This window comes from Phasianus colchicus, chromosome 12 (genome assembly GCF_987193195.1).
Source record: "Phasianus colchicus chromosome 12, bPhaCol1.hap1.1, whole genome shotgun sequence".
NCBI lineage: Eukaryota > Metazoa > Chordata > Aves > Galliformes > Phasianidae > Phasianus > Phasianus colchicus.
Window position 1 is genome coordinate 8417963 of NC_143447.1, and position 13177 is coordinate 8431139.

The 13177-nt window shown below is 36.7% G+C and overlaps 1 long non-coding RNA gene across 4 annotated transcripts in view; it reads left to right on the top strand.

Annotated features, from left to right (window-relative positions):
- Positions 1 to 3865: 3865 nt before the first annotated feature.
- LOC116225570 (uncharacterized) overlaps positions 3866 to 13177 on the top strand; it is an 82613-nt gene continuing 73301 nt past the window's right edge. For all 4 annotated transcript variants that reach the window (XR_016470354.1, XR_016470353.1, XR_016470355.1 and 1 more), the window contains exons 1-2: positions 3866 to 3919; positions 12255 to 12284. This is a non-coding gene — a long non-coding RNA (uncharacterized LOC116225570). The remainder of the gene's footprint in view (positions 3920 to 12254; positions 12285 to 13177) is intronic.

The following is a 13177-nucleotide window of genomic DNA, read 5'->3' on the forward strand; positions in this document are numbered from 1 at the left end:
CATTTCTGATCTCGAATTTCCTAGGGATAGGTTTGTTTCCAAGGGACTTTGTGTTTTCCTCTCTCTCCAGCACCCAACAGTCCAGGAAAACTGCAATTACAACACAGCCTGCATTTTGAATGTTTGTGTCCTTTTCATGGTAGTTTTTCAGATGAATTCATTTTCTCTTTAATTTATCAGAGAAGAATAGGTTAGTTTACATCTTTGTGATCAGTCTTTAACAGACAGAATAGAAAGAATAATTTTGCTAATTTTCAAGTGTTCTACACAGTTTGTCAGAATCATAACCTTATAAAAATAATTACTATTTTTGCTATGTGGCAGTTCATTCAAAAACCCAAGAACTTTTGGTCTCCATAGTGATATGTTCTTAACATCTATTTCATAAACTTTGCAAATCTGTGAATTCAAATGAAATTCCTTGAATTTTCTCTCACCCATGTTTCATTGGTTAGAGGATGTATGTTGCTCTGAAAGTAATGCCTTCTATTTATTTCTGTAAGCATTACAACAGATACAAAGAGCACATTAACACTGTTTGATAAAGCAAATTCTCAGCTACAAAACATTCTTTCTCAACACAGTCACCACCATCAGAGATGAACGAGAGCCTGCATGCCATGCTTGTAAAAATCTGCACCAGCGGAGGTGCCCCACTGTCAGCATTACTGAAATGCACCACCCACCACCTCACTGTGCTCACATCCACTGCTTGGTCTCTGTAAACGTTCAGCAAACATTGATGAATGTCAGTGGGTGCCATTTTTTCCACATGGAGGAATTCAGTTCCACCCCTTTGCTTTGTCCACACTTACACGTCAGATGCCATTCTGTCAGACTGCCCCTCTGCTGCCATCTGTCACACAGCAACAAAGTGTAATGGAATATTGGTGGGAAGGTTCAGCCTCTGCTGCCTTACCACCAACATCTGCCTCTGATGTTGTGGGCCAATGTAATAAAAAGGAGGCATTACTTTTGGAGCAGCCCTCATGTTTCTTAAGTGGAAGGACAAATGTGAGCTGTCATCTTTTGGTCTCATGATTTTTTTTTTCTAATATATCCTAAATCACCCCACTGTAATTTTATTAAAGTCCAATATTATTTGATTTATTTTTAAAAAACCCCAACAGGTCTGAAATAATAATATCTGGGAGCAAATTCAGATTGGTTTTACTAATTGGCTTCAGTGGAGTTGAATTAGTAGCTGGTATAAGATGCTTTTTATTTTATCTATGCCACTGGCAGTACCTTCCGTGTCTGGACACAAGAAGCAAACTAGGAGTCAAACATATATTTAAAATTATTCAGTTTTTCTGGTGTTTCCTCCTGACTTTGCTTGTCTTTCCTTCTTCCCAGTGAACCAGAATTCTGCTGCATGAAATAATACTAATTGGTTGATTTGCTAAAACCAATTATACTGAATTCAGTATAATTTCTGCTTATTTGGCTCCAATTGGCAAATGTGATATGGACATGGATTTTTACAGACATCTTGATATCTGACTGTTGTAATAGTTCTCTCTTGGGAATCGTGAATAACAATAGTGAGAATCATTACACTGTGCAAATGACAAAAATACATGATGCGTGTGCTTTTTGGAACATTTTCTTCCGTAACAAAACTCACAATGTCTAAATAGTGTGACATAATGATTTCTGAAGTGTGGCGAGGCAGCCTGGGAAAGGTACAGCTTTATGCCAAGTTCCTTGTCAAGGCTTCTATACTACTGAAGCAGATGCTATTGATGTTTCATGTCTGGATTTAAGGTTTTTATACTCACATTGTGTACGGAAAGTAGTCTTGATTTCCAGATAGATTTTGCTTTTTGTACTTGGCAGGCTTTTCCTTGCACTGCTGTATCTTTCTGTGTTGGAAATAACGGAATAAAAATGTTTCTAAGGAGTAAATTTTTAAGAAATACGACCTGTACTAATATTAACTTAGTTCAAGCCTCCATCTGATGACCCACGGAGGACATGAGCTGATGCTGGAATATTTGGGAGGAAACTGCAGTCCATGTGGGAACCTTCAGCACTAGCAGAGAATTTTGACTTACAGAAAGGCAATGAGGAGAGATAAGCTGGAGGGTACAAACAATGCCACAGTGTTTTGCTATTTATACTTTTTAAATTTATATGGGCTGAGATACACAAATCTAAGTGTCCTCAGGCAAAATTAATTAAATTAGAGAATTGTCTCAAAAGTAAGTGGCAGAAATATCCCAAGGGAAAGATCAGATTTTGAACTACATGAACTTTTCAAAAGTAGCTTGCACAGGCTCATAAGAGCTAATGAGGATGCAGGAAAACATGACTGCCAATGAAAATTGGTTATCCCCATTTGTTCAGTGCCATGAAAATGTTGAGTGTCTCATTGACACTAAGGAAATATTGAAGTACGGCCTAAGAACTTTGAGGCATCTTCTAAATAACAAAGTTGTTTCTTTTGGAGAGCTGCACAGTATCGTGGCTTGTTCACTTATAGAGGAAATTATTTTTGGTGTCACATCAGCTGTGCTCAGCACAGATCCAGTTAATTGTTTTGTGTGCTTTGTGATTTATGACAATTTTTCTCATTATGTTATATCTCATGCATTTCCAAGTTTCTTCTTTCTCTTGATGGCTTCTGACCTTCTAAACGATTCCGTCAGGTGAAACAGCACCAGATGCTTTCTAGAGATTCTGGTACTTTTCTCTTGTAGTATTATGCTTACCATTTCAGTAATAGTGAGGGAGAAGAAAAAATAATTGTGATTTTCCTCTTGTAAATCCAGTTTTAATCTTCCTTTCCTTATGCACTCCAACTTTGTCTGTGATCTTTTGTTATTCTAGTTCTCAATATCTTTTTTTTTTTTTGCTATCAGGTTTGGCCACTTTGTTGCTGTTCTTATATGTTATTATTTCTATTCTGTATTATCCAGATTTCTGCTTTCCCTTTCAGGGAAACTTCAGCTAATGCCCAGACAATATCCTACTTGCTGAATTAATTATACTATATTAATGATTTTCATCAATACGAACCTGTCATAAGACTCATAAGGCTTTGGACAGCACAAAAAAATCTTTTCTCATTCTCTATTGTTGAATAAAACTCTCATCTCTCTCAGTTTAATCTTAAATGCATAAAGTGAATTAATTGGATAACTAAACTCCATTAAAGCAGTGTATATTTTGACACTGGATGATACTGGTTATGAAAATCAAATATTAAACACTTTCTAAAAAGCCTTGAAACAAAGGCAAGTATATCCATAATTCATTCTGCTTCAACTACAATATTTTGGTTCTTGTTCTTTAAAACTTTGGAGATCTATTGAATTATCAAGATGAGGATAAAACTAATGGAAAACTGTCAAATAAATGAAAGATATTTGTACTTGTTCAGTGGAACATGATAACTGATGCAGATAGAAGGAGAAATCAGTGCTCATTCCACTTGTTGGGCATGATGCCATGTCCAGCCTGTGCAGATGTAAAACCCAGGGAAGTCTCTTCCTTGCAGAGGCTAAGTTTCAACACGCAAAATAAATTGCTATGGAAGCTGTTATGATCATTTGAGATAGTTGCAGAAAAGCTACAATAAATGAATAGTTTTTCTCTGTTGCAAAATGTTGTTACGTTAAAGGCAAAGCAATTTCTGAAATGACTGTTGTTAGTTGTTACTAGTATTAATATTTGTTATTAAGGATGGACCGTTACAGGGTAAGAAAATGAAAGAGAAAGAAGATTTTTTTAAAAAAGTGCCTGTAATAGCTGCATTCAAATGGTATCTTCAAGGAATTTCTAGAATATACATTCTGCTCAGATTCTCAGATTGTTGTTCTCTTTTTGAAGCAAACTTATTAAGTCTGTTTTTTTTTCTTTCCAGTGTGAAATCAGTTTCTCATTGCTATGTTCCTGACAGAATAACAGCAGAAAAGTAAGTTCTCTCAGTTAGCAAAATAGCCTAATTCATGAGTAATTCTCTTTAGGTTAGAGTTCTGTCATTTATAGATATTGAAAACATAAAATGTTTTATTGCTTTGTATATGGGAGCAATCAAATCAGCAATAGCTTTGAGTCCCATAACTCTGCAATAGGGGAAGAGATCAGGAAAGGATTACCATATATTCAAGGTAAGTGAAACTTTTGAACAATTTATACTTGCTATTCGAAAACATACTTTTAACCCTTTAAAGACAACCACCTTGGCAGAAATTATCCCCAACCTCTTCCTGCTTTTTTACTGCTATACGTTTATGCAGTGTTAAAATCATGGGGATCATTTGCAGCTAAGGCTTCCTGGTCATACATGAGCCAGTGCTCTCCATGCCCATGAACTCCTGAGGAAAAAACATTAAGAAAAAACACCTGCCATTTGGAGCACTCCCTTGCTCCAAGGGAAAAGCATCTAGTTGCTTTCTGGTGAGAACATGAGTGAAGGTTGATGCTCTGCCCAGCCCAGAGTTTGTTCTTTGTCAGTGGCAGCAGGAGATGTGGTTTACAGAGACATTGATGAACACGTTAATGTGGAGAGAGAGAGAGAACCAAAAGCAACAGAGTTGACAGAATAATGAGTATTATGAAATGCAATTCTTGTCAAAACCGATTTAGGAAAAGCAGACAATAATTGAAATAAATGAATACTCTCTATTGCACATTCTCCTCCCCCTCCCCCTTCACCCCCCCCCCTCCCCCCCAGCAGTAAAAGGACATATAAATGTGCTTTCCACTTTTTTTGGTGTTGGCTCTTTGTCAAGGTTACCATTACTTGGCCCTCTGATACTTTGCTGCAAAATGCCTTTCTGGAATACAAGACATAGACTTGGAAACTTGCACTAGCCTCCTGGAAGCAGCTGCATCTATTTCAATAAATGCAATCTCTTGTGTGGCTTGGAGTTCATGTGATTGAAATAAGAAATAAATTTATGCAGGCAGCAAACACAGACTGTCTATAGCAAGTGGGAATGCTGGGAAAACATCCTATTGGAGAATATCTTTTTTTTCTTGTGTAAGTTATAAGTGATTTTTTTTTTTAATAAAGGTTCTCTTCCAGTGTTAGCTCATCAATATTGTGAGATTTGGTTTAGAAATATCTGAGCAAAACAAGGAGATTGCAACTGCTGTCATCTGAGAAGCTATGCATTGATGTAGTATTCAGGCTGGTTAAAATGATCATTTTGTGCTGCATGGAGAGTAAGAGCTTCCCATTCAGTGAACTGTCTAGAGCAGGATGCTCTTGACAGAGATGAAGTCTGTGTTACAGGAAACCTCCTTCCTCTAGAGTGTAAGAAGTGGCTCTGCGGTGGTTTTTAATGTATGTGTCCAAAATTTCCAAGTACTGGTTTGAATAGATAGTGAATGCAGAGGTATCTAAGAGAAGTGCAGCTAAACTTTAGAAGAGAAACTTTCTAGAATGTTCCAGGGGAAAAAAAAAAAAAGATTGTAAAGATTTACCTACCAAAAAGCGTGGATTTAGAGAAAATTTACTTGGCTTCTCAGCATTGCCAAATTTCAACTGTGACTCAGCAATGCTGACTTCCACCAAGCCTGCTACTGACATGCATTTTAAGCCTTGGAGATTGAAGTCCGTCACTTTAAATGGAAAACAAACAAACACATCAAATATCTTCTAAAACACATTGGAAAAGCAGCAAGTTAATTTTATATGTAATCCTGGTGGGGCACAGGGTAAAACCAGCTGTTCCCATTTCTCAGCATCTGTAAGAATTCAGGCCTGTATGAAGACCTCAGTTAACACAATAGAAGTGGCATGCAGTAAGATTTTTAGCATTAAAAAGGTGTTTAAAACAAATCGTGTTGTGATGAACATTGTAGAGAAGAAGCAATAATAAATCATTCAGATTTCCAATGTTATAAATGAACCGTGAAGAATCTAGCATGATCATGTGGTGATACTGAAAAAAGTATGGAATTGCTCAGTTTAGTTTTGTATGCTTACAAAAAGGAATTGTTTTCCAGATGGCCAGGTTATAATAGACCAATTTTTTTTGTTTTTGTTCCAGTGTGTGCATTTGAGAGTTTCATTCTGCATTTCCCTTTGTGTTAAAAAATAAAGAATATAGATCTGTTATTTCTCCAGCTTAAGGGCCCTGTATGCCTGATGAGCCAATTAGCTGCTTGTGGACTTGCTTTGGGTCTGGAAAGCTGGGGCTCACACAACTAATTCACATCTACTATTTGCCACAGCTATCTCCTGAGCCCCAGCTTTCCAGACCTTTATCTGTCCTTGAAGACAGATGCCCTTTCTGAAGGGCTGTGCATTTTCTTGCTGGGAGATTTAGTTCAGGGATATGGACACAATCCTTTGGCACAATCAAACAAAGGTCTCTGTGTACTTTCATTGCTTAGTCTTCATGTATCCAAAATCTGTTTGTTCCTTTGATTTCCTAGCACATTCTAAAAATCTTCTTCAATTTATTTTTGTGTAAGATGGCTTACACAACTCTCCTCACCATATAAACCTAATGGTGCCTCCAAAATTCCTCTGCCACGGTAACACCATGCTCCTTACCAAGCTTTACTTCTGTGTTCCCATGTCCTGTATGAGGTGTGCCATCATTAAGGTAATCTTTTCTACAGTAATCACTTAATTCACAGCTCTGTCTAAGGATCTTTGTGCTTTTGCATGGCCCCTCAAGATTTGTATCAGCCATGTCCCAGCTCTAATGTTGCAGAAAACAGTATAGCAAGATCTACACCTAAACAGATTGCAGATCTTCAGCCTCTCCCTCCTACATCATCTCTGATTGCCAGCCAGTAGTGAATGTAGGACCTCCAAAGTACAGAGAGAGCAGAGGAGGTCTTTCCAGGAGGCTGGAGCTTGGCAGGTGCTGCGGAAGGTGAGGGACCACAGCTGAGGTCTAAGGGCTGTTTTGCATCTTGTTTCTCCCACGAACATGTCCTATTTTGCTGACCACCACTCATGCTCTGTAACTCCCATCACACAGCCCGATCCAGCTCTGTCCCTCGGGCACTGGGAGGTAGGGGCAGGGCTGGGAGCTGTGCCTGGGCCACCATCATGCTGTGCCTCCTTCCCAGCACAGAGAATCTGAGGGGTTTGTCCTTCAGGCCTGGAGGCAATACCTGATTTCAGTGCATCTTATTGCTAAATCCCTTTGGCAACAAACTTTATTTACATTTCATAATTACCTTAAAACCTCATTACAGCAGACACCTGGTACTTGCTGTCACATTTAAGGTTGCAAAACAGTTTCCATAGCAACTGCTGTCTGCACACCACAATTTTGCAGAGTGTTTTCCTATTGGCTAAAAAGAACCCCACAATTGCTTTCTGTCCAAGGTTTAATTTTCTCATCAATCAATTCTGAATTAATTTGAGATGAAAGAATATATTATTCCGTATTAGAAAAAAAATACATTCCCATTTTCTTCTAGACAAAGCTATTGCAAAAATAGACAGGCTGAGGACTACCAGTATTCTTTTGGGTGGAAAAAAATGTTGATTTTAATTGAGTTTAAATTGAAATAAAAAATGTATGTATGTGACAGTGATTTATTTTTGATCATTTACTTATACTGTCATGTGTCTGTTCTTTTACTGGACTTGCCTAGCAGTTTTAAATACTTAATTTTACAAATATAACCTAGAGGTCTGAAAGGTTGTCTTTTTTTTTTGCCACTTAATGTAATTTGAATCTTAACTATTCACGTAAGACCCAGTGTTTTAAGACTACATCCTTTTCACATTAGCGTAGATGTAGCATTGTTAGAATCAGTTAAAGCTAAAGCTATTTAACATGCTGAGATTTGGAGGCTCTAGCTTTGCATTTATCTCTTTGACTCAACTCAGACTCAGGATTTGCTGCTTTAAGTATCTGGAACTTAAAATTAGCAAAATGATTTTCTTCAGACACATTTCTACTGACACTTAAAGAAATCTGCAAAGAAAATCCAGTATGAAGAAAATAACCATCTTAGTTCTAAAGTTGTTTGCGTTCAACATAATGACTTATGAACTGATACTTTAGTAATTTTGCTTTGGATCTCATTCGATATACATGTTCTAACACTGCCTCTTAATTTGTCTGTTGTTGGATTTCTTCAGTCTCTCAAGCTTTATGAAGATTCTTTGGTTTTTTTTTGAATATTGTGCATAGTCTGCTTTGCTCAGTTTGGTATGCCAATCAATATAAATTTAATTTAAGGATTTAAATTGTGGCAGTGTCTAAGGACAGCAAAATTCTTGGGAATCTAGATATTCAGTTACCTTTTAACAGTACACAAGCAACTTCTATTAACTTGAAAATGCATTTCAGATCCATTGACAGTTCTCAGACCTCTTGGCAGTTTCTTCTGCACCACTTCTTTGTTCACAGCAGCTGCAGCAGTTACAGGCCTCCCACTGCACTTTCTGGTGCAGTTTTATGTAAGGTTCCTCAAACTCACAGCTTCCTGCTTGACCCTTGTTGTCCTGCTATTCAACGCATTACAGCCTAGATGTATTCTTTTTCTTTAAAGAAGCAGTGCAAGTTAATCACACGTTTACATATTGAGAGATCAGAAGAAAAATTCAATTCTTTCAAAAGTCAGAACTGTATCCCTTTGAGCTGGTAGTTCAGCAGCACATTAGCAGAAAAAAGGTACATTTACCTTCACCCTTCTTTGCATCCTCATCCATTAAATTCAGACCTTCTGGGATTTTACTATATTATTGTTATGTTAATCCATAATGAGAGAGTGCAGAAAGACTGTAAAAAGAAATATGTGGAACGAGAAAGATCACAGGCATTTCAAATAGCATTTAGTGTAAGTGAAATGGGTGAATGGATCTTTTGCTGTTTCTGTTCTGGTGCTGTTAGAGGATGTTATTCCTAAGAATCTGGTGAATGTGTTTGTTTCTCAAGTCTGGCTGGTTGTTATTACAGCTCAGTTCCTGGACTGTTCTATAACAGCAACATAGTTTTTATAGTGTGACACTGCACATTACATGGCAATATTAAACCATCTTTACTTGCTGTGCTTGAATAACAGAAGCAGGTCAATAAAGCAGATGAAAGTTGAGATTTACAAAGACAGCACTAGCTAGAAAGGGAAAATGGGACTGATCTGTGCAACGTATTTGACAGCAAGCAGAGCATTATTATGAATATGGAAATGCAGGGATGTTGTTGTTAATGAGAGAATGCATCAAATAGCAAACCAACATATTGTTCCTGCAGATGAAGTCATTTTCCTCGTGATGTAGGCAACTTCTGCCATTTCCTCTAGTGTTTTTATCATTACAGTTTTTTGTGTAGTGTTTCCAAACACTACAAGATGATTTCTTTGGTATGACTGTCTGTTAATGTTTGGGGATTGAACACATCAGTGTTTGAGTTTGTCGTAGTGATACCATCTACTGACAAAGACTTTTGAGGCACGAGAATTTACATCTATAGTGGGTCTGTTTGTTTACTTGTTTCTTTGTTGTTTCAAAACAACATTTCCCAACTAGCTAGAAAAAAGCATATTCTTTTGACTTAAAGGCCTGTCAGAACACTGAGCTGAGAATGGACTTCTAGATGAACATAATATTTGCTATTTACATATGGCTCATCTTGTGTTTTAGACAAACTAGCAACGCTTGATCTAACCCTTTCCTACAACTAAAGACCAGGATAACTACTGGAAATAGGCAGCTGGAGTCTTCCCTTTTGGTAATCTGTGGGAGGGGCATAACAAATACAATGCTCAAAGACTACCTTCTTTCATGTTCTTGGTACACTGGGTTTTGTTCTGATTTTGAGTGCCTGTCATGGAATAGAAGGAGATGTTCTGAAATTGCTAATTCGTTGTATGCTGTGCTGGTAAGAGTCTCTGCAAGAGTGATGTGAAGACACTGTATATATGAAATAGCCTAATTCTATCTTACACTAAGAGCTGGGAAAAAGCAAAACTGGGCTTTTCCAGAATGTGAGCAACTGAGAATGGCTGTAATAAGATCTTTAGATCCCTAGAGTCTGCTGATGAGGACCTTGCCTCAGTTTGCTGAGGAGAGTGATTGAATTACAGCAGATTACATTACACTATATTTGTTGTTAAGTGCAATTTATATTAACAAAAAGAAAAAAAAACAGTAAAAAAGAAAAACAGCAAAAAAAGTATTCTCCCCCCCCCCCCCCCCCCCCCCCGCAAACAAACAAACAAACAAAAACCCAACATTAAAAAAAAGTATTTTTTTTCATGGAAATTACTATGGCAATTGAATAAATATTTTCATTTCAGAGTGTTCTATGGTTTCTTTTGAGTCACTCATCATATCTCTACTAAAAGCACTGTAGAATTATGGCCGTGCTTGAGAGATCACATCCTTGAATGGAAGTTACCTGAAGAAAGAAGTAAGGCCTCTTGCTAGCGGTAGAATTTACAGTTGGGTTTTATGCTAGTAGAACATGATGTAGACTAAGCTGTTTAACAAAAAATCCATATGTTGTTGGAGCACTGAACCAAATATCTGTTCGTTTTCTCCTGTTGCTTAAACGTAAGTCATGAATCTAGGGACATACTGAAATTACTACAGGTAGGAATACAAAAAAATAAATTTTCCAGCACAAAGTGATTTGGGTATCGATTTTCTGTGCTGCTTCTAGAAATCTGTCATAACTGACTTCCTTTTTCTGAGCGCTGTGCTAAACAGTGTTTTGCTTATTTAATAAGAAAGCAATAAATTTTCTCAAAAGTGTACATTTCTAATACTTTTTATTTCAACAGAGGGTCGTTTTAACCTACAATAGTACAACTAGAAAGATTTTCTGTCAAATGTATCTTTTTAGAAACTCGATTATTCCCTGACAATTTAAAAATCATTTTAAAATTACTATGGATTAAAGGATGAAAACAGTGCCTTCCTTGTAGTGACAGAGCTTCCATATTCATCTTTAACCTCAGCAATGTGTAGATCCTGTAAATTTTCATGGAAGTTGGAATAATATGTGTATATATATATATATATTTAAAAAGTGCATTTAATTAAGATTCAAAAATTATAACCAAGGGAGTGTTTACAGCCTTGTTTCTTCTAGTATGTCATTAACCTTATCCAATGGAGTTGTGTCATATTTCAAAGCTGAGCTTGTACAATTCCACCTTCTGTCTAGTGATTTTATTCACAGTGCAGCTAACTTGTCATGCAGTCCGATATATATTCTTCCTGCAGTTGTTCACTGATGCAGAGATCAAGTCTCTTGACAACCCCCTTTTCAATAACTTGAATTTGAGTTCCATCATCGTTAAGATTCAAGTCATTTATTTATTTCAGTCCTGTGTTATTTTTGTGGTCTTCTTTCCAGTATTTCTGAGTCGCTGTAGGAATGTGAGTGGTGGGAGCTATACTAGTTTTGTTGGTGCAAAGAGCTGTAGCTCCAAGGCAGTGTTCTTAACGTTCTAATGTTCCATATATCCCTTTTCTCAGCATAGCACCAGGCACACATTGAGGCATGAATTTTCAGTGATCTCTGTGTTCATTTCTGAATCACTGCTGTGAAAGGCAAGCTGTTGACCTCTATGAACTCTTTATTCCCAGGTGTATCAATTTGCATTTGCGTGATTAAGATTCCTTTGATTAGATTGCGATCATCCAGCTAGCTCTAGCAGTTGAATGTCTTCTTTCATAAACCATCATTTATCATCCTACCAAAGATCTGTAAATTTCTGAAAAATCTCCTAACATTCCTAAAAACTCATCCATTTTAAAAAGTATTCCGTGCAGATTTTACAGTCAGTGGTCTGCCCTTACTCACACTCTGGGAGTCTCTTAGGTAAGCTATAAAAACTTTCAATAGCTTCTTTGCAATCTCCCACTTGTAAATTTCCATTTTAAGACAAATATCTTGGTGATGACCAAAGGGACTATATTGACACAGTTGTTTTTATCAGGCTCCTTTTCATCTTTCTGAAAAAGCTAACAGGTTCTTTTAACAAGACCAGCTTACTTAGAAAACATCAGTTGTAATGGGTAGGCTGCTGACTGACATTGATGATATTTGAATCTCTGTTGTAAGTTAATAGCTAATTGCTTTGGGCTTCCCATTGGGCTGACCAGTTTCCGGTCTAATTTCACTGTCATCACTTTTATTGCTTGTAAACACTGCAAATATACTGGGAATATTCTGTGCTTGAGAATTTCCTTTGATTTTCAGATATGTCAAAAAGTTATCAGTGGTTCAGAGAGCTTCCAAGCTAATTATCTGGGCCTGTTGATTTGAAATTGTTACACTTTTCCAGATGCTACCTTATGTCTTCTTTTATTACAGGTCGCACATTTCTGATTTGCTCACAGTCAGGTAAGATAAATATATGTTTTACTGCTCTTTTTTAAATATAGGACAAAGAATTAAGAAGCTTATCTTCCTTTTATGAATTGGTATTTGATTTTACTAACTGTATGACACTATGTGCCTTGCTGATGAGTTCCTCTTTTTCAGAAATTGTTTTTAATTTTTTCGGGTTTTCATGTTTAAGGTTTTCATCGTCTGTGACCTCACTTGCTACGTGCATCATATTCATTTGCACTGTAAATTTTATAACGTGGCTATTAGAATTTTTCCTTGTGCTTTTCTTTTTTATCCTACTTTGTTTTAGTGATGATGAAACTGGAAGTGTGTTTCATTCCCTTTGTTTTTAAACACGGCACATTTTTCGGGTTTGTGAAAGCGTGGGTTTTTTGGCATGCAGTAGGAATTTTAGTCAGGTTTTCAATTTGAAATGTGGTACTCAGGAGTGATATTGCTTTTGCTATTGCATACACATGGGGGTTGAAAGAAGAGAAAGATTTCAGGAGATCCATACTTTATAAATATTTTCTTTTTTTAAAGAGAGAACTATTTCTTTTTTTTTTTTTTTTTTTTTTTCTAAAGAGAGGACTTAAAAGTACATTGGCTATAGCAATAAATAAAACTAATGCAAAAAAATATGAAACCAAGAAGAAACAACTTATATAAAAAACTTTGAAAACTTGGCTGGTTATACAAGAGAGATTTTACTGAGGATGAAAAGAGTGAATTCAGGACTATAGTTTTACTTTTTAACTTTTAACTTCCCAACCAAGCACAGAGTCATGGAAATTAGAGAAAGGTGAAGCAACTGACTCCTTTGAAAGTGAAACTGTATGTCTCATCTCAGAATCAGGAGGGAATTCAATGAACTGATTAATACAGAATCCCTTTCACGTGTATTA